Consider the following 21432-nt stretch of genomic DNA (forward strand, 5'->3'; position numbering starts at 1 on the left):
AATTCCTTCAAGTAGAGGCGGATTCAGCCTCTTTTTTAGAAGTAATTTTTATGTGAGGCATCCGGACAGGAAGAATTATCCGGACTGTGAATGTTCACACCGTGTGTACATAATGTGTACACAAATTTGACATACACTATGTATAAATATGTACAAAATATGTTCAATCACATATCTGAATGATTTTTTCCGTATGAATGCCGTACAAAAAGTGTGTAAAAGAAGATCAGGACGTGTGTAATCTCACAAGATAGGCAATATAATTCAGTAAATTAATTGTAATTAACTTTAATTAATTTAATTAACTTTGATTAATTATATTTAAATAAAAATTTATTATAAATAATTTAAATTAATTATAATTAATTAAAAACAATTATAATTAAACAAAATTAATTATAATTAGTGAATTATAATTAACAAAAAATGAACTAAAATTATTTATAATTAATAATAATAAACAATGGATTTATGCAAATTTGAGCAGGAATAATGCATAGGGCCGTCGGATTCACAGGATTTGAGCAGGATTTTTGCTAAATCCTCATGAATAGGATTTAGGGGACAAATCTCACAAAGAGTTAATTCCTCTGCTTCCCTCTTTTTTTACTTCGGCACATTTACAAGATTTGGCCGAAGAAGCTTGCGAATGGGAATGGTTACCTTCGCAAGTGAGCGAGCTCCCGTCCTTACTTCCGATCAAAATGTCGTAACTCCCGATTTGACAGGAAAGGGAATGTCGTCGAAGAGGCGGCGAAGTCAACCAGCAACGAAGGAGGCGAAGAAGGCTAGGGCTTTAAAGTTTGGCAGAGAAAAGGGAAGATGGAGTTCGGCTACTGCTGAACTTGGCTATTCGTCTCTCTCAGGTCTGTTGATTTGCAAAAACCATCACTAGCCAAATTGCTGCTTATATCTTTAAACTGCCATTCTGTTAAATAGCCAGGCCTTGAGGTGACCTCATTAACCTCGATAAATCCGGCCAGCATGGCCACCACTGTCGACATTGCCGGCCGTAATGTTGGCGATGCTTGGATGCATAAAAGAGAAACGCCAATTACTCGAGTAGCTTCATCTCTATTGTATGATGATAGACTTGGATCCACCAACTCCAATTCATGCTTCTGCTCGTACAAATGCCAAGCCTGAAACATAAGTATTAAGATCATGTTAGGTACCGCATTATGTTATAAGTTCAGATTTAGGCTTCCTTTGAATGATAGGTTAGTAGTTAATTTATAAGAAATGATCTGCAAAAATCATTGCCTACCCAATCGAGCAAGTAGCTTTTCTCTTCCTCAAGAGCAAGGTCTGAATTAGGCCTTCCCACTTGATTCCTCATGAAGATAGGCTAAGCCTCTTGCTACTCCCAAACAAATCTCAAAGCGTGTTTCCCAGTCAAGATGCAAATCCTTTTTCCCTGCAAAAAGAAACCAGTCAAATAAAGGAATTTCCCAAATTGTTGCTCCAAGCTACTAGTTATTTCAAAACATACTGAAAATAGCTTGATCCAAGCTCTTATTTTCTAGGTACTCGTAAACCAAGAGTCTTTTGTCTCCCTCAATGCAACAACCATACAACTTAGCTAGATTACGATGTTGAACTGCTGATATAGTTGCTATTTCTGCCGTGAATTGTCTCTCCCCTTGTTGAGATGCTACTGATAGTTGCTTTACTGCTACCATTCTTCCATCATGTAGTTTACCCTTAGATGAAACAAGTAAATCCATTTTACTATCAACTCTACAAGTTATATAATTAGTTTGCAAAGATTAATGTAGTTGTACAAGGATGTTTGATAGTTTTAACAACGTGCTTATATATTTTTATGTGAAAAGTAAATGCACTCTACTCTCATTTTGCTTTTTGAAAAGTAATGTCATATTTATTTCACTAGTGAAACTCTTATGATATTGAAAGATAAAAATTATGATAAAATTAGACTTTTAAGAATAATTATGTGGTGAAACAAAATTTAACATTGTCATATATAGGCAAAGCAGACCTTGAATACAGGCCCGAATCCTCCCTCTCCGAGAAAATTAGACCGATTGAAATCCTCAGTAGCTGTTCTCAGTTCAGAATAGCTGAATGTATTTGGTATGACACTCATTCCTGACAACTCTGTATTATTTGACATATTAACATAATCAAATTAAAAAAAAAAATACAAACGATATATGTTCATAAATAATAAAAAAAATTAGATTCCTTAAAAAGTTTACCTTCATTATCTTTGTTAAGATTTTTTTGCTTATATTTCCACACTAGTATCGCGAAAACGGTAAGTCCCAAAACCACAACACCGCATACAATCCCTACAACTTTTCCTGTTTTGTTGTTTGATGAAGAGGAATGTGGCGGTTTGTTGCTCACAGATGGAATTAAGTCTGTAAACATCGATAGTAGTAAAATAATTTGGGAGATTTTAAGAAAATTGTAATTAAAAGTTCATATAAAAATGCATACCATAAGGAGATACACTGATTGCAGAAATGGATTGCCCATAATATCCTGGAGTAGGAATAAAATTCGTACCCTTTCCTGCCCAAAATAAATGTATTTCTAGGAAGTTGTTTATTACAGGAGCTTGGTACTCCTTCAAGACTACTGTAAAAGATTTTCCACCAGCTTCCTTTCTTATATCAAAGTCCTTCTCCTTAAGCATGCCCTGAATTTATATATTTGATCCTGTTAGCACCTTGGAAATATAGAAAATAATAAAAGCTACTCAATTACTCATTATATGTTAGATGTTAGTTTCAAGTAGACTAGTATTTATATATAAACATACATCACTACCATTTAAAGATTATAAAGGTTAATTTTAACCTTTTTTTATATTGTTTTCCTAATTTAACTCTAACCAATTAAAACCAATTCGCAATCTATCATTTTCTTTAAATTAATCAAGATCGATTGCTCCATATACTTTATAAGAATTCAAACAAGACATTCTGAATGATTAATTTGCTTACCTGTATATAAATGTCAAAGATCCTTCTACCTAAGCTTGTCCAAGTGGGTTGATTTGGTATTCCAATCTCAGAGAACTGTAGTTTTACTGTGTAATTCCCATTTTGAAGTCCCAAGCCATAGTATCTTAATGAGGATGGTGACATCCTTGCAGTCTTAAACAATTTTGAATCAAGTGTGTTCTGGGATTGGATCTGAGTACTAATTATATAATTTGCATTAGGATTTGAGGCATCTATAAAGCTTCCAGCATTGCTTACTGCCCATTTTTTTACATTAGTCACAAAATAAGATGTTGCACTAAGATTAGCATTATCTATGTCAAAGTTAGTTCCATCAGAACTCGTCACATTTGCAGCTCCACCGCAATTTATTGCAAATTGATAATCTACAAGTTCAAAATACTTCAAATATATTTTTATAGCTCAAGAGGAGAAGAAAATGCATGAAGATGTACGTGGAGAGCAACTTACAAGCTGGCAAGTCTCGATAACATGGCATGTCTCTTTGAAGACACTCTAATCCGGAAGGTAAGAAACTGAGAGTGAAATTATAGATAAATTTCAAATTCTGGTATGAATCAAAATGAAATTGTACTTACACAGGAAAGTAAATGGAGAAAATTACCTGCTATTGGAATTGTCTATGACAAAGTTGTTTGCAACCAAGTTCCTATCAACAACAACAACAACATCAAATTTTTATCCCACTAGATGGAGTCGGCTACATGAATCACCAAGAAAAAAATTCTGATTTAGGTTTTCTTCTTATTTGGAATGAAATAGAAGAATTAGTATGGGAAAGAATTATAAAGTGTTTAAAAAATTGTCAGTGCTTTTAAGTTATTACATATGTTAATTATTTATTATCTGAAATCCATACTACTAATTATTCTTATATTTTATCATTACTAAGCATGTTCTCCATTATTATGCTTCATGATTATTTTTTTATTTTTATTTTTTTGTTTAGATTTAAGCACATATATGCTTGTATTAAGATGACAATTCAATAAAGGTGTAGACCTCTATGATTCTTTCTTTCTTGCAATATGAATCTTCCACTTCACAAATAGACCGCTCTCATAGTTTTTTATCTTCATCATTGACCACGAGAAAACTTAGCCCTCTCAATTTCTTGTAGGTCTATAAAGTTATGTGATATCCTTGGTTCTCCAATGATAATAGCAATGATGACTCTATGGTGACACTTTCCATTAAGAACTCCATCAATACTCTATAGCACTATACCTCCAAGGATCTCTCACACGTGCCTTCATTGGCATAGGTCTCGTTGTCAATTCTTTGTTTTCAATAAAGGTTACTCTATCTCTCCTTGAATAATCATACTCCTCTAACAACAATTACAACATTTGTGCAACAAAACCTTTGACTATTTCATCTTTGGTCACTGTTTTTTTCGAATGCAAGTTAATAACCTTTATCTCGCCTTAAATTTACATGAAAATGTTATATTTAAATCATCACATGTTTAAACTTTTTATTGTAGGAACATGCACGATTTAGTATCAACATATTTATTCATTTTTTTTATTATTTTTTAAACATACTTAATCATTATTGAAGATATTGTCCTTTATTTTATCTTCTTTTATTCTTCTCTTAGGTTTCCTATTTATAGGCATATACATATTTTGTACTAAGATGGCAATACCAATGGAACTCCCACCCCTCCCCTAAATTGACATCTTTGCAAGCACATAAAGAGAAGAATTAATGGAATGGTGTGATTGGATATTTATGATTAAAATATATTGCAATTACTAAATAAGAAAATATAAAATTTTTCTATGACTTACAACACTAAGTTTGGATCGTTGACCCAATATGGAAAACTCCCTGACAATTGATTGTATGATAGATCTCTGTAGGAGTAAAAAGGAATTGATATTTAGTTTGAAGTCTTAAATTTCATCAAAGAGCAAAAGATGATAAGATTTCTCTATAATAAGAAAATTTCCCCAGCTAGAATATATTAGGGAGAAAATTTTTTTCAATTGCTTTAGGAGAAACTTACATACTAAGTGACTTGCATACTTACATATTACTCAGTGTTGAAATCTTTGTTTCAGGTAAGGTGCCAATTATGCTATTATTCCCAAGGAATCTGTTTAGGATGATAATATAGAGAAAAATATAAATTATGCTTGTAATATTGAAAAATATAAGTGAAACATGAGATGCTGAAATAGTCATTTCGTACAAGTAGTTTAGAGAGCTCAGGCTAAGTAGAGACGGTGGAATATTGCCTGTGATGTTGTTGAAGCTCAAATCCCTTTGTAGATAAAAAAGAAAAAAAAAATTCAAGTTGCATCCAAGTAATAAATGCTACATCATTTTCATTTTGAAGTAAAAAAAAAACATAATAGAGGAAAAGGAATTGAAGCACTTGCAATGTCGCTAATTTTGTATAATATGCAAAGTCCAATGGAAGAGTATCAGAAATCTTGGCATTCCTTAAGATCCTGCATGGAGTTAAATTTATACCATGTCATAGTTATGCACCAAGTTATAAAAAAAACAATAAGAGAGTAGATTGTTGATTAGAAACAACAAGCCTTACAGTGTGTTTAGATTTGTCATATTCCTAATAAATGCCAGTGATGAACTCCCATTTATTAAGTCTCCTATGCGTCTGGAATAGAGCATTATATAAATATTCAATAAAAGATGAAATTATTAGGTGTAAATAATGCACTTGTGAACAGTTAATCTTGAGGCTATAAACAACTATATAATCTCTTAGTTGGTGGTTGGTAGGCTTTATCATAAAAACGTTTTTGTAGTATTAGTTTAAAGGAGAAAGCTTACAAATCATAAAGTTTGTAGAGAGTGAAAAAACTTGAAGGAATTGGACCACTGATGGAGTTCCCTTGTATCCTCCTATCGAACATCATATAGAAGTGAGCACCTCTAATTTATTTTCTAAATTTTTGTTCCTACACAACTCTAATCATGGATGATAAATTTGGCTTATATATAGCAGAGCTACAAAGAGAAATCTTACAAAACATTTAGGTTTGACCAAGTTCCAATGAAATCTGGTAATTTGCCTGTAAAATAATTGTCTGACATCATCCTGGATTAATTATTTCTATTAGATCAGAAGCAAATTCTCTAAACTCAAAATTTCAATGCATACAGAACTTACAATTTCTGCATGGCCGTAAGATTGGATAGAGAAGTTGGAAGCTCACCACTTAGTCCAGAACTAGTCATGTACCTAAGAATTGAACAGTAAATCATTCATAAGTTTAGCCAACTAAAGACTATAACAGAAAGAGCAGAGAAAGTATATTTGATTTCATTTTCGTTAAGTAGAAGTTATGATTAGTTAACCATTGTTGAAGGTTCCTAAGGCTGCCCAGCTCAGCTGGAAGAGTCCCAGTGAAGTTGTTTGGCCCCAATCCTCTGTCAAAATAATAAGATAAAATAAAATAAAATAAATCAAACAGTCCTTATCATTATACATCTCCTTGAGATAGAAATCCTAATCCTAAGGAGGAAAAAAAAAATTCCATCATAATGATTGAAGAACTTTTGAGTACTTTGTTTTTCTAGGTAGAAGTCATTGCCTCTGTTTATGATAGAGATTGATGAAGACAAGAAGTTTCTGATAGAATTCTTTTCAATGATATTCTTATAAGATTTCTGTCACTAAAGATTTAGTCAAAAAAAACGGTAGGCAAAATGCTGGGTCTCATAAATCTGGGGATAGTAAGATCTAAGATATTTATTCTACTGTCTTTGCTATGCCTCTTCTCCTTTTAAATGTTGAAAATATATGCCAAATAGTTTACTAACCATCTATCACGCAAAGAATTTTCAGTATTTAATGCCTCTAAGACTTATGAAATTTGGATTTACAAGATTAACTAAATCCTAATTGAATTAAGAACAAAAAAAACTAAATCCTATATATATATAAAGGATTTCTAACTCATATACTTCTTCGTATGGTCGTCATTTTTCTATTTTTACTTGCAATTTTTTATTACATTATATAATGTTTGTTTTGAATAGTTTTTTTACTGTTTTGTTTTTCAGACAATAATCATAATTTTATTTAGCTATTGCTTTTACATAGCTTTTCAAAAATTTCTAAGCTAAAATTTTATTTTCTACAATCATAATAGTTATATTGTTTTCTTCAAAATAATTTCATAATTAACTTTAATAATAGACTCATAAATTTTTGACATATAAATAAAATCTTAGCATGATTATCAAACATTAAAAAAATAGTATATACAAATACATAAAGGTAATGAAGCAACTAATTAATCAATTTATGCATTAAAAAAAAGCTGTCAAAAACAAAAATTCTTACAGAGAAATAAGATTTTTAAGATTCCCGAGCTCTCTTGGAATGAGCCCAGACAACGCATTAGTTCCAAAATCCCTATTGATAATATTATAACAAAATTATTAACCACCAAGAAATTAATGTAGCACAAATTAACTCTAAGGCTTAATTTTAGTTTTTTTTTTTAAATAATTTTTCATTAAAAAACTTAATTTAAGAAGCAACAAGAAAGTCTTCTCAACCAAATGGTTTTCTTGCTGCTTCTTAAATCAACTTTCTAATATAAAATTTTTAATTTTGTGCTAAAAAATTATTTTAAGATACAAGAAGAAAACTGTTCCGACTTACAGGTACTGCAGCGATGATAAGTTTCCTATAAAAGCCGGCAATGGCCCAGTCAAGTAGTTCCGACCTATAATCCTACAATAAAAAGTAATTAATGAATCTTCTTCAAATAAACTTTACATTTTGTGGAAAATCTTCCGAATTAAAATAAATATTTAAATAAATATATTTTTTTTTTAAGATGAAGATAATATATCAAAATTTATATTATATTTTTTTCAAATTAAAATTTAAAAATTTTAATTTTATCATAACAAAAAATTAGAATAATATCAATATGCCTTTTTTTTTTTAATTAAGCTGTAAATTGACGAGAAGAAAAGACTTACAAATTCGTAAGATAAGTGAGGCTGCTCAGCTCCTCAGGGAATGCTCCGGTTACATCCATTGCGTACACCTTGCTGTATACATATATAACTCGTTAATGTTTTCTCCTATATTCAAATTTATGGTGAGATCAATCAATTTAGGTTTCATTTAATGTGAAATTATTACGTGTGGTCTCTGAATATCGTTCGGAGGCCAATCAGAACGCACAACATTACTAATTTACTGTGTACCGTTGTGTATTAGATGATGTTGCGCGTCATGTTTGACCTCCGAACGATTTGCACATAATAATTTTTCTAATTTGAGAGAGCTTTTGGTCATGCTAAAAAGCAATTGTAACAAGTAAGAAAATTATCCTAAACATAATCTTAAGATTTATTTGGGACGGTTTGAGAGTGGCTTTAAAAATTAGCTTTTTATTATAATTTTTTTTTGAAAGCAATAGTAAAACAAAATTGTGATTTTAATATAAAAAAGAAAATAATAAGAAAGTTGTTCTAAATAGACTTTAAATATAATTAAATTTAAAATTAATTGTATAACTTTAGTTGATATAATTGAATTTTAAAATCACAAGCTTGATTAATTAATTTATTATAAAGTTGATGAAAAGTAAATCTTGAGAGAGAGAGAGAGAGAGAGTTTGTGAGAGGTACAATACAACAGGGTAATGTGGCAAATAGTGCCATTCTGAAAGTTGCAATCGCATTTAATGGCGGGATTGAACTCGTTGGCATCGGTGCCGTCGATGGCGACGCCGCTACACAGCTCGCCGCTGATATTCCACAACGATGATTCCGTCAGCTCCCACCGACCCAGCATCGTGTTCACTGCTCGTGCTGCCACGTCGATTGAATCATTAGTACTCATCATGCATACATCCATGCGTCGATATGTATGCATATATATGTCCACATGCATTCTTAATTTCTCAGCTATTTTTATTTAATTTGTAAGTGAACCAAAAATGAAATAATAAAAAAAAGGTTAATTAGAAGATGAAATAACACCATAATTTAACATTGAAATTTTGAAAAAAAAAATAAATAAATCACAAAACAAGATCATGAAAAAATGGAAGAAAATTATATGGATCTTCACTTATATTAGAGACTTTAGAGTGTCTTCATAATATATATTCATTTTATTGTAAATAAGATAATATTAATAATAATTTTGATGTGATTTAAAGATTTGAATGTTATAAATAAATATAAAATTGAAATGTTAGATATGTAAATAAATAAAAATTTTATGATATGAATGTAAATCCTCATCATTTTTTTATTAAAGAACAAGCTAAAATGGCTCAGGAACTAAAATTAAAAAAAAATTCAGTTGAATTTATTTGAATTCCATCATTGCCACCACTTTCCCCAGACCATCTATCACTTATGTTTGTATATATAGGATCTGCTTGGGAGGAAGATGAAGTTCCTCTTGAACTTCTTGGATGAGAGAGAGAGAGAGGGGGGGGGAGGGGAGAGAAAGGGAAGAGATCAGCTCTTTGAAAGAAAAATATCTAAATCTTATTTTCTAGGGTTGAGTTCAAAACCTATTACAACCTCTCAATATAGGGGTGTAAGTGAGCTAAGCTGACTCATGAGCCTATTAAAACTCGACTCATTAACGAGCTCACGAGTCGAGCATATCGAGCCACAAATTCGAGCTCGAGTTTATAATTGAGCTCATATATTATACGAGCTTGAGTTTGAGCTAATTTGAGCTAAGCTCGACTCAGCTCGATAGCTACTAATGTAATGTAAATGCAGTATAAAATAAATACTTTGAGGCTGGTTGGTTGTTTGTAAAGTGAATGCATGAGAACTATTTTTTTCTGTTTGGTTGGGTGTATGCAGAATAAAATAAATTGAGCCTATTGCCATAAAAATCAAGCACATAAGACACATTTTGTGGCTCTAGGTTCTCGTACAAGATAGTTAGTCCATCCAGCAGCTCCAAGTTCCCGCATGAAGTGGCCAAATCAACCAAATCACAAACATTGAGTTGCTTATAAGTGTGGAAAAGCATACCTCAGAGCAATGGGCTGCAGGAATTCGATGTAGATCCATGAGCAAAGGCCCTGGCCACGCTTCTTGAGGCTGATGACGTCCATGCCAAGGAAGAAGAAGCGTCCGTGGCTTGGAGAGTCGGCAGCTTGGAGAGTCATCGACCTAGAAATCGGCGGCCTGGAGGGCTCTCGAGCGGTTTGAAGGAAGCACAAACGCCTGGAGATGCTTGGGACCTGGACGGGGTCGAACGCATGAAGCACACCGAGGACTTCCGCCTTCGTCTCCTCTTGCTGCTCTCCGTTTGGACGCATGAAGTAGACAAGGTCGAACGAATCTGCTCCTCACCTCTCGCTCTCTATCTCGCGCTCTGTTTGGGAAGCATGATCGAGAAGGAAGAGATGAATGGATTTTTTCGTCTCCCGCTCCCTCTATGCTCGAAACAAGAGATCCTGCTATTCTTGTATCTCACCCGCGAAGCGATGAAGCCACACAAACAAAAATGAGGGATGAAACGAAGATGTTCCTGCGGGCTTCTCCCTCTCGCGCACTTGAATTCCTTTTTCGCCTGATTTGAGTGGGTTTCTTTCACGCAGAAAATGAGTTATAGTGAAGGATTTAGAATACTTTGGGATTTCATTTCTCTCCTCCGCGTCAAACCAAACACGAGAAAAGTTTAAATATGCGTATTTGATTTACTTTACACTCCGTCTACTCCCAACCAAACAGTCCCTTAGTTTTACCAAGAACTCTAGCTGCTGTAATGATTATACACATTAACTATACTGTTGTACATGTTTTTGCACAGGAGTTGCTTTAGAAAAAGCTTTTTGGGGATGCTGCACAAAGTTTTGATATTTAGATCATAAAATATTGTCAACGAAGTTTGATGGAGAACCGAGATGTTTCATGGAGATGAGCGCTTGAAGCCTTTATCATTTATTGATTTTTTCTTGCTTCATTAAGGAACTTTCGTAAAGATTGTAATATTTTCAGTTATATTTTCTGAAATGGTGTCATGACATACTAAAATACTGAAATTTGTGTTTTATTTTGCTTTGCTGTAGCTTTTAAATTTGAAATTCATTTACTTGGTTTAAGTTTCATGTTAACAATAATTTGATGTCACAGAAGGTGGAGATTTGTAGATTTATGTGATTTTAAGGAGTAATGTATTATTTTTTGTGTTATGATTTTGAGCAAAAATGAAATGAAGAAAAACATGGAAAAAATAACATTTGTCACCATTTTGAAAAAAAAAAAAAGGATTAACCAGAGTAATGTATTGCAAATTTGTAATTTTATATTTATTTACGTTTCAATTTGATATTTAATTACTTAATGTAAAGTCAAAAATTAATGCTTTAATGGAAATTATATTTTTTTTTTTTTGTAAATTGTAAGTAAAATTAAAAATATTGAAATTATAATTTTAAATTACAAAATAAAGCTCATTAAATGAGTCAAGCTCAAGCTTTCTAGATGAGCTTAAGCTTAATAAACGAATAAAGCTTGAGCTTCTTAAACGAGCTTCAGCAATCGAGTTGTGAAACCCTTTAAATCTTCATGATTTTTTTTTATTGAACTAGAGAAGTCTAAATCACAAATCGTCTTCGCCAGAACATTTATAATGTAATGTTTTAGCTTCCCTAAATTTTTCATAATTTTTGGGCACTGGCAAAATTTCTTAAGAAATCTGTACATTTGGGTTCAAGTGAGTGTTTTGGGACCGTTAGATGTCCATTTTGTAAATCGATTTCACCATAATATTCTAAATAAAATAAGTAATTTATGATTATTTTCTATAATTTTTGGAATCCATAAAAGAATTTCTATGAATTTTTTATTTAAAATTAATTATAATAATATTATTATATATTATTTAATAATTAAAATGCAAAATATCTAATTCCACTCATTTCTATTGTTATAAAACTTGCTTTTTCGGTTTTTTGCCCAAACAAAGATGGATTAGAGGGAAATTAGGGAAAAAGAGAAGGAGAGAGAAAGAGGAAGTCCGATTTTGGACGACTTCGGATCATTTTCGTCCATCGACGTAGTTGGGAAAGTTATTCGACTCGAGGTAAGATAAATTATGCCCATCTCAATTTTCAAAAATGTGAAAGTTTTGATGAATATTTCGATTAAAATTTTGTATCCGTTAGCGAAAAACTGTGATAACTTTGCACCGGTAAAACTTTCACCACGTAACTTTTTGTATATTTTAGAGATTACGATTATGTAGATGTTGAATATTTTCTGGAAATTTTCACCGGGGTTTTGAAATTTGCAGGATTTTTATTGAATAGAAAATTATTAGGATGTTGAAAAATAGTATTGTAGTACAATAGAAGTCTTAAAACATTATTTTACACAATCCTTAGTAATTTGATAATTTTTTTGAAACTATGCATTTTTTGCCTCATTGAATTTTCTGTTGTCTATTATTATATAATATTGTGACATTTTGATACATACTTAATTACTCTTTAATTGTTATATTATTATGATATATGTGAACATGTGATTAAATTATATATGTTTGGAGTTATAAGGGGCTAGAATCATTTGAGATTCTGTGTAAGGGAATTTTTAGACCAACGATTCAATCAATCTTTACTTGTCTTTTACACATAGTAATATCATAGTAATATAATAACAATTTTAATCATGTATCCACATTCATTATCATCTCATCAATGCATTGCAACAGTAAAATATGATTTAGCTCAATTTAGAAAAATGCCTAAAATATCGTAGTAGTAGGCAGAAATCACTATATCTTTAAAATCGTCTCGTGAAAAATCACAAATAAATACTCAAAATGCTCATAATCACATTCTTTATAACATACAAAAAGTTATACAGTGAAAATTTTGTCAATACAAAGATATACATATTTTTCGATGACAGAAACACAAATCTGAGCGAAAAATACCAAATCATGAAATCTTTGAAATTATAAATAGGGTTTGGAATCCTTATAGCGAGACGAGCAATTCTCTCAACTGCGTCGATGAACAAAAATTGCTCCGCGGGCTCCAAAACCAAGCTTCTTCTTTCTCTCTCCTCTTATTTCTCTCTCTCTCTCTCTCTCTCTCCCCCCCCTAAATCAGAAAGTGAAAATCTTTATTTAATGGAACGAGATATTTTCGATCATACGGGACGATACACTTGTTCATACCGGAACGATCTCCTCTCTTCTGCCTTCCAAACGACCATCGTACATACGATAATTGATTTCGTCCCGAGACGATCGCCTCTATTCAGTCTATGTTCAATTCGACCAGACGGTTCGTTCAGAAGAAATAAAAATTCAAATAGTTCGTCCCAGACAAACTCAATTCGTACAAGGCAAACTCAACATAAAAATCATGAAATCTAAAGGGTTTTACAATCTACCCACCTTAAGAAAAATGTCATCCCCGGCATTTCCCTAAAGGATTCGAACACAAAAACAATATAAAACAAATTCGTCCAATCAAAACTCAAATCGAATTAAAATCAAATCTCGTCAAAAATCATACAGTCATGTAGTTCATTCTATCATATGTCATTCAGCTATGCATGAAATGTCATGTCATTCAATCATTCAAACAAATTTATTACCAGTGGAGTTTTCATGTTGTTGTTGATCTTCCTGATGCTATAAGTTGTACACACGTGGTATCACTGGAGTAGGTGCAACAGTCTCCCTTTGACTATTACTGAAAGCTCTGTCATTCATCCTTTTTATTGATCTTTTATTATATGCTCTTGAGCCGACAGTCCTCTGTCCTATAGTATCTCTAAACTCTCCTGCACAAGAATCAGCTTTCTCCAAATCCACTCTGAGGATAGTCTGCTACTTTATGTCCCTGCTATCCACAGCTAAAATATTGGCCCATCAATAAGTAGCACTGACCTGCATGTCATCGACCACAATGAATGCACTTGTTGTAGCTACTATAAGATGCTACTGATGCAGATCCCCTCGAATCATTATACTTGCTTTTCTTATCATCATCTCTCTCCCTACTTGGTTCATCTCTACTCCTCCTCCTGATTAAATCATATCTTGATGTTGGTGCTGCCAAATAAATCTCTATCAGTCTAGCCCGTTCCACTAACTCAAAAAACTCATAAATCCATAATGGTAATAGCGGATGTCTAAGCTCCATGTTCAATCCTTGCAGAAATCTATAACAATTCTCTTCAATAGTGGGGATCAAATGAGAAGCATACCTAGCAAGAGCAGTAAATTTGGCCTCGTACTGCATCACCGTCTTACGTCCTTGCTCCAACTTAATAAAAACTTCTTGCATTTTTCATCGAGCTAATGGAGGTACAAACTACATCCTAAACACTGTAGTGAAATCGTCCCAAGTAATCTCATCAATTGTCTTACCTTGAAATTTCTCTCTCTACTGTCTAATCCACCATCTCTCAGCTTCTCCTTCAAAGAGGAACACAGCCAATGACACTTTCCAACTCTCCCAGTTCTGAAATGTCTGTAAATGCCTATCTGCTTCTTCTTTTTTACTCCCAGTTAACTTATTCTGTGCATCTCCCATCACTTGTGCTATAAGAGTAGCCAACTGCATCATACTTTCTGAGGGCACCAGAGCTGCATTGTGTTGCTCATTTAGTACATTTGACTCTGGATTATCCATTTAACTTTTCACAGGCATAATTTAGTATGATCTGAATAATACACACATGCAACTATGTATGCAAAACAATGCACTTAAAACTACTCATTCTATCCAACTCTCAATCAAATCATATAACTCTAGTAACAATCAATTCTTCTAATAATACTGCTCTGATACCAATTATAATATCAAAGAATCTTAATTAGAAGAATTATACATTTTTTCTTTAAATAATCAATATATCAGAGCTATTTAAAATCATCAATCAGTATTAATCAATACAACATATTCTATAATTTAAAACATCAATGTATTCATTTAAATTACTCAGGATCTAATATAATTATTACATATCCAACCTGTCATGAGTATAAAAAGAATAACTAACAAAAGAACAAAACCTAAATAATCCTGAACAACCTCACTCCAGCTCCCTTGCCCTGATCTGAAATCATTAACCACATATAATGAGGTTAAAAAAAGCCCAATAAGTCACCAAAAACCTACCACTGAAATCAAAGCACGGTATAGAATATACATGTCAATCAGTCAAATCATAGCAGTTACTTTCATATGATCGATCCTTGATTCAATGCAGGAATAGTAATCAATGCAGAAATAATAAATAGTACATAAATAGTAAAATCCATAATCGTCAATAATAGAATTAGTATACAATATTAAAGCTTATAAAGAAATAGACCAGTACATGCGTCAATTCAAGGAAATCATTGTATCTATAATATCAGTCAGATTGCTAAAGAAATCATCGTATCCATAACATCAGTCAGTATAAAATCGTATAAAGTGTCAAATCAAAACATCAGTAATAATGGTTAGAATCAAATCAATATGGTAAAATCGTATCAGAATATACACTAGCAATCCAGTTATTCGATATCATGTGCTCAGTGTATCACGTGCATAAGATCAGTACAGTGAATAAGTAATATCAAATGGCATCAGTGTCTATATTCAGTGTTGATAATAATCCAGTGATAGGAGCAGTCATGCAATAATAGTAGAGTCGTATAGCTCAATAAATTCATGCAATAACAATAAAAATAATGATTAAATACATACATTTCAATAGTCATACTCAATAGACAAGAGCAGTAATACAATAACAGTAGAATCGTACAGTAATAATAAATACGTACAGTAACAATAAGAATAATGATTAAATACATGCATTTCAGTAGTCATACTCAAAAAGTAAAATCCTCAACTATTATAGTGTTTTTCAGTCTTGTATCAGTATCAGTATCATATCCGTTGGCTCAGTAAACAGAGTCGTCACTCTTTGCCCGTCAGCATAATAATTATCTCCTTATAACTCTCAATCAGTATCACGTGAATAAGTATAGGATAACATCAAACCATATTTACAGGAACGCGCTTCGGCCCACCATCCTGTATAGGTCAATCATTCTACAACTAATGATTCAACCAGTCTTTACTTGCCTTTTATACACAATAATATCACAGTAATATAATAATAATTTTAATCATGTATCCACATTCATTATCATCTCATCAATGCATTGCAACAGTAAAATATGATTTAGCTCAATTTAAAAAAATGCTTGAAATATCATAGCAATAAATATAAATCAATGTATCTTCAAAATCATATAGTAAAAAATCATAAATAAATACTCAAAATGCTCATAATCATATTCTCTATAACATACAAAAAGTTACGCGGTGAAAGTTTTCTCAATATAAAAATATGCATATTTTTCTGTAACGAAAATACAAATCTGAACGGAAAAATACCAAATCACAAAATCAAAAATATGGTTTGGATTTCTTACAGCGAGATGAGCATTTCTCTCAATTGTATCGATGAATGAAAATCGCTCAGCGGCCTCCAAAACCAAGTATCTTCTCTCTCTCTCTCTCTCTCTCTCTCTCTCTCTCTCTCTCTCTCTTAAATCGGAAAGTGAAATTCTTTATTTAAAGGCACGAGATATTTTTGATCGTATGGGACGATACACTTGTTCGTACCGGGACGATCTCCTCTATTATGCCTTATAAACGACCATCATATGGACGATAATTGATTTCGTCCTGAGACGATCGCCTCTGTTCAGTCCACGTTCAATTCGTCTAGATGGTTCGTACATACAAAATAAAAATTCAAACGGTTTTAGACGAACTCAGTTTGTACAGGACAAACTCAACAGAAAAATCATGAAATCTAAAGGGTTTTACATGAGGTCATAAGTACTTTGCTCTTTTGATTTTTGTACAATCATGACTAGTTAAATTTTTAGTTGTGTAGCTCTTGCCTGTACTCATGTACTGCAGTGTAAATATTTATTTTGCTGAATGAAAAAAACTTTATGGATGAATTTTTCAATGTTTGGATATTTTAGTAGCTCTGTAGTTCATCATTTATCTAAATGAATATTGACAAAAAAATTGAAATAATTCCAAAACTAACAGCTCAACACGATAGGACCTATCCTAGTCGGGTTGGATTGTGACACGAGCTGAGCTCGAGCTTGAATTTTTTTTTTTTAACGAGTCGATCGAGTTTGAGCTTATTAAATGAGTTCGAGTCGAGCTAGAGCTCGAGCTCTATGGAAATTAAACAAGCTTTGCCCGATAAGCCAACTACTAGACTCGTTTACACCCCTATCTTTATATATGGAGGCTTTATTAGATAAGATGCGCCTAAGAAACTACAAGTCTATAGCTGGACCAATCACAATTATATCCATCTTGGTCCATATTTTAAAAAATATTTGAATCAATCCGCACATCAACATTCTTGAGATCAAGAATTATCTTATTAAAGCCATCCATGTACTTTCAAAGATCCTTTGATTTTTTTCATTTGGAGTGTATACAAATGCTTCTTCAAGATCAAACGATTTGAAAGTGATCTTTTTAAGAAAATCGATTCTAGTTTCTCTTATACTTCGATTGTTGTTTCTTCCTCAACAACCTTTTATAATTTGTTTTTAAGAAAATCGATTCTATCGAAGTCATCTATGTGCTTTCAAAGATCATTTTTATGATGAGAATGTACTTTTTACCTAAGTGATAATTATTAAAATATTACTATCCGAATTAAAAAAAAAAAAGCAAAAATCACAACAATTTTCAGAAACCATATAATTCCCTCAACTGTATCACAGCTAATTTTTGCAAGCAGAAAGGCAACCTTAATTTACAGAAATCTTCTGATAATTAAAAATTTATTCTTTTTAATCACCATTAATTACCCTTTTTGCCTTTATGCTGCAAGGTATGTGAAAACTAACAAAGAGAAAAATAGATACAGTTAGGTAGATAGTTAAAGCAACGGCGTACCTTCAATAGGATCAGTCTTTGGCGCAGCAGAAGCTTCAGATCTGCATCTCTCACAGAAGAGGAAGAAGAAGAAGAAGCAGCAGCGGCCTGAGATTAGATGACGAAGCTGAGAGATTAAAAATTTTGATGAAGCCATTTCTATTTCTTTCTGAAGAGGAAGAAAGAGACAGAATATTTGATCTAATTTTGCTGAAGGATATAAGGAAATGTATCATATATGCTCTGCTCTGAGAAGTATAGAGAAGACCAAGTTTGAGTCATCTATAGGATCTTCCATGAGGAAAGCTAGCAGAAGTTTGGGGAACATGACTTTGACTTTTCTATATTAGATATATTAGGGATTTTATATTGAACTAATATGTAAAATTTAATTTTTCTTTATATAATATTTTAATTTTTATTCATATTAAAATGTACAATAAAAAGCTGTCCATTTCAAATATTAGTTAGGCAAAATTTTGAGAAGAAGTGTACGTAAATAATTTTTTAGCAGTACGAGCACCGTTGAAAAATAATAAAAGATTGTGTATGATAGGCATTTTTTTTTCTTTTTTTTTTTTATAGAAAATGGCAAAACTAGTTGTGCGTTTTTCTTCTCTTCTTGAGTGCTTTTTTATATTTTATTTTGGTAAGAGTCCATCTCCATGCTCAAAAGACTTTGCACATGAAGTCTTTTTCCAGTATTCATTATTAATAGGTAGATCTATAAATATACGACTTGACTCATCAACTCAATTATGACCCGGCTTATAAATTTGAGTTCAAGTTGACTTGTTTAATTAATGGATCGGATTTGAATCATGCATTACGATCCACTTAGTAAATATGCTAGATATCTTGTATGATCGAGTCCACTTTTTTGACTAATTTATTAAATGGGTGGGTTTAGATTGATCGGATTTAAAGCAGATCAATTTCATATTGAAATTGAACCTGACTCGCTAACTAGTTTTGACATGTCACTTGCAAATCAAATATAATTCCTTCCAGTAGAAGTTTGAATCAACCTCTTTTTTAGAAGTAATTTTTATGTGCGGCATCTGGACAAAAAGAACGGCCAAGACTGTAAATGTTCACACTGTGTGTATTTTTTGTGGTACACTGATTTGATATATATGGTGTATAAATATATACAAAATGTACACTCATATATCTGAATGATTATTTCCGGTATACTAAAATAAAATCAGGACACGTGTAATCTCAAAAAGAAGAAAACAAAATTATTAGAATTTATAGTTAACACAAGACAACATATCTTAAATACTTAGTCTATTCTTAAAAAGAAAATTTCAAGATAGAAAATTAGCACCCTAAAGCTCTACATAGGTTTGTCTCTGTCACCAAATTAATGATTTTTGGAAGATGTCTTATCTACCATCCACATTTTCCACAATATCACTCAATTGAATGTGACAAAAAGAATAACAAATTAATGAAATTTTATAAAAGAGCCATTCAAATATAAATTTCTTAAAGCGGGTTTTTAGCATCAAAATTTCTAATTCAAAAAATTTTTATTCCAAAAAGCTGCTTTTAGAAAACATTAAGAAAGCAGTCTCAAACAAAGTCTTAGGATTTGAGATTTTGTTTGAAACGACTTTCTTATTATTTCTTAAAGCAGCTATCTAGCACAAAATTTAATTTTTGTGCTAATAAGTTGCTTTAGAAATCATTAAGAAAGTTGTCTCAAATGATGTCTTAGGCTTCGTTTAGGACAACTTTCTTACTATATAAAACAGTTTTTTAGTGTGAAAATTTTATTTTTTTACGAAAAAGTTGATCTAAAAAGCTGTAAGAAAGTCATCCCAAATATTTGGGACGGCTTTCTTATTGCTTCTTGAAGTGACTTTCTAGTACAAAAATTTTATTTTTTGTAATAAAAAGTTGCTTCAAGAAGCAAGAAATCCCAAACTAAGCATTAATCTTCTAAAACACAAGTTCCATATACAAATCTATCTTGGGCTATAGGAATCAATTAAATTTCAATACTATATATTACCTTACAAACAAATTTAAAATCATAAAAAAAACAACAAAGAATTTCCTTAAAAAGAATTCTAAATGCCCTGTAACAGATCATTTTTGCTCCTAATTAAATTTATTAATAATCATAAAAACAGTGTTCCTGCTGTTAAAGAGCTACTTACAGACGCTTCTTTTCAAATTTCTGCCAATTGGCTTTCCCATAAGCTGCTCAATATTGAAGTTCAAGAAGCTGATCTGGAACAGTTTACAGTTTGTGTTCATCTTCATTTTAATTTTGAAATGCAGAGCTTCACTCTTCTTTTTTAGGTGATGACAAATCTCCAAGAATTTTTATGCAAAATCTTTATAAACTTTTAGGAGACCGTTCGTTCCCTTTTTTGTTTTGTGACGAGGAACCCCTCTGCTTCACGGCGAGTAAACCCTGATCGACCTAACACGTAACCCACATCATTTATCCAGGCGAACACTTAAGGCTGTCACGGCCGCCCAAAGAATTTGAGCCCAGGACCTGAACTTTGGCCAGCCGAGCTCCCCCCACATGAACTAAGCCGCGGTGGGTCCGTTCGTTTCCATTCACTAATGATGTTTTGCAGGCCTTCAAAACTTTTAAATTGCCTAAGTGTTTAGACATTCTGCCATAGCTTTGGTCCCAAAAAGCTTAATGCTCATCTCACCAATAATTTAAGATCTATTTCACTTTACAATACTTTTTACAAAGTTATTAGTAAACATTTTTTTTTCTCTAGAGTCAATTTCATCCACCACAAGATAATACATTTCCGTTGGCCTATTAGTTTTGTGTGAAATTTGATTGTATTGAAGGGAAACAAATAGCGGAACACAAATTAGGCAATTTAAACGTTGGAAACACATAGCAGAAGACTGCCACACTTGAAGCCTTGGCACCACAATGCTAGCTATAGGCTACAGTGCTGCAAGGTGGACTTAGGCTTCGTTTGGGATGACTGTTTTACTAAAGTAGTAAAAAAGCCATCTCAAATGAAGTCTTAGAGGTAGAGAGTAGAGAATCGCTATGCTTCAAACTTCGGCATTGCGGCATAGAGAGTCGGGCTGAGTAGTTTTTGTTTCACCTTTTTTTTTTTTAAATTTCATTTGAAATGTTGCATCTTTGAGTATTGAAAAGTATGTGTTTGCTTTAAGTAAAATTTTTGTATAAAAAACTATTTTAAAAATAATAAGAATTTTTTTTCAAATAAAACCTAAGCAGATTGAGGGCTTCATCTGTTCTATGCCCATTTCTGTGATTGTATATTGTGAGCTTAATGGATATTTTTATTATAATTTGCTGCTTTAATGTATTCATGTTGTATGCTACGGTTACTTGTTACTCGGTCTCATTTTAATTATTTAAAATTGAAAATATTAATTAATTGTACTTAATGCACATATATTTTTTACAAATATAAATATTATATTAAAAAATAAACAGACAAACGAAATGAGAAATACCTGCACAAAATTACAACTATGACCGAAGTAGA

At 32.1% G+C, this 21432-nt stretch overlaps 1 pseudogene; it reads right to left on the reverse strand.

Annotated features, from left to right (window-relative positions):
- Window positions 1-454: 454 nt before the first annotated feature.
- LOC114581295 lies at window positions 455-18173 on the reverse strand (annotated as a pseudogene).
- Window positions 18174-21432: the final 3259 nt, after the last annotated feature.

This window comes from Dendrobium catenatum, unplaced genomic scaffold (assembly GCF_001605985.2).
Source record: "Dendrobium catenatum unplaced genomic scaffold, ASM160598v2 fragScaff_scaffold_146, whole genome shotgun sequence".
In the NCBI taxonomy this organism is placed as follows: domain Eukaryota; kingdom Viridiplantae; phylum Streptophyta; class Magnoliopsida; order Asparagales; family Orchidaceae; genus Dendrobium; species Dendrobium catenatum.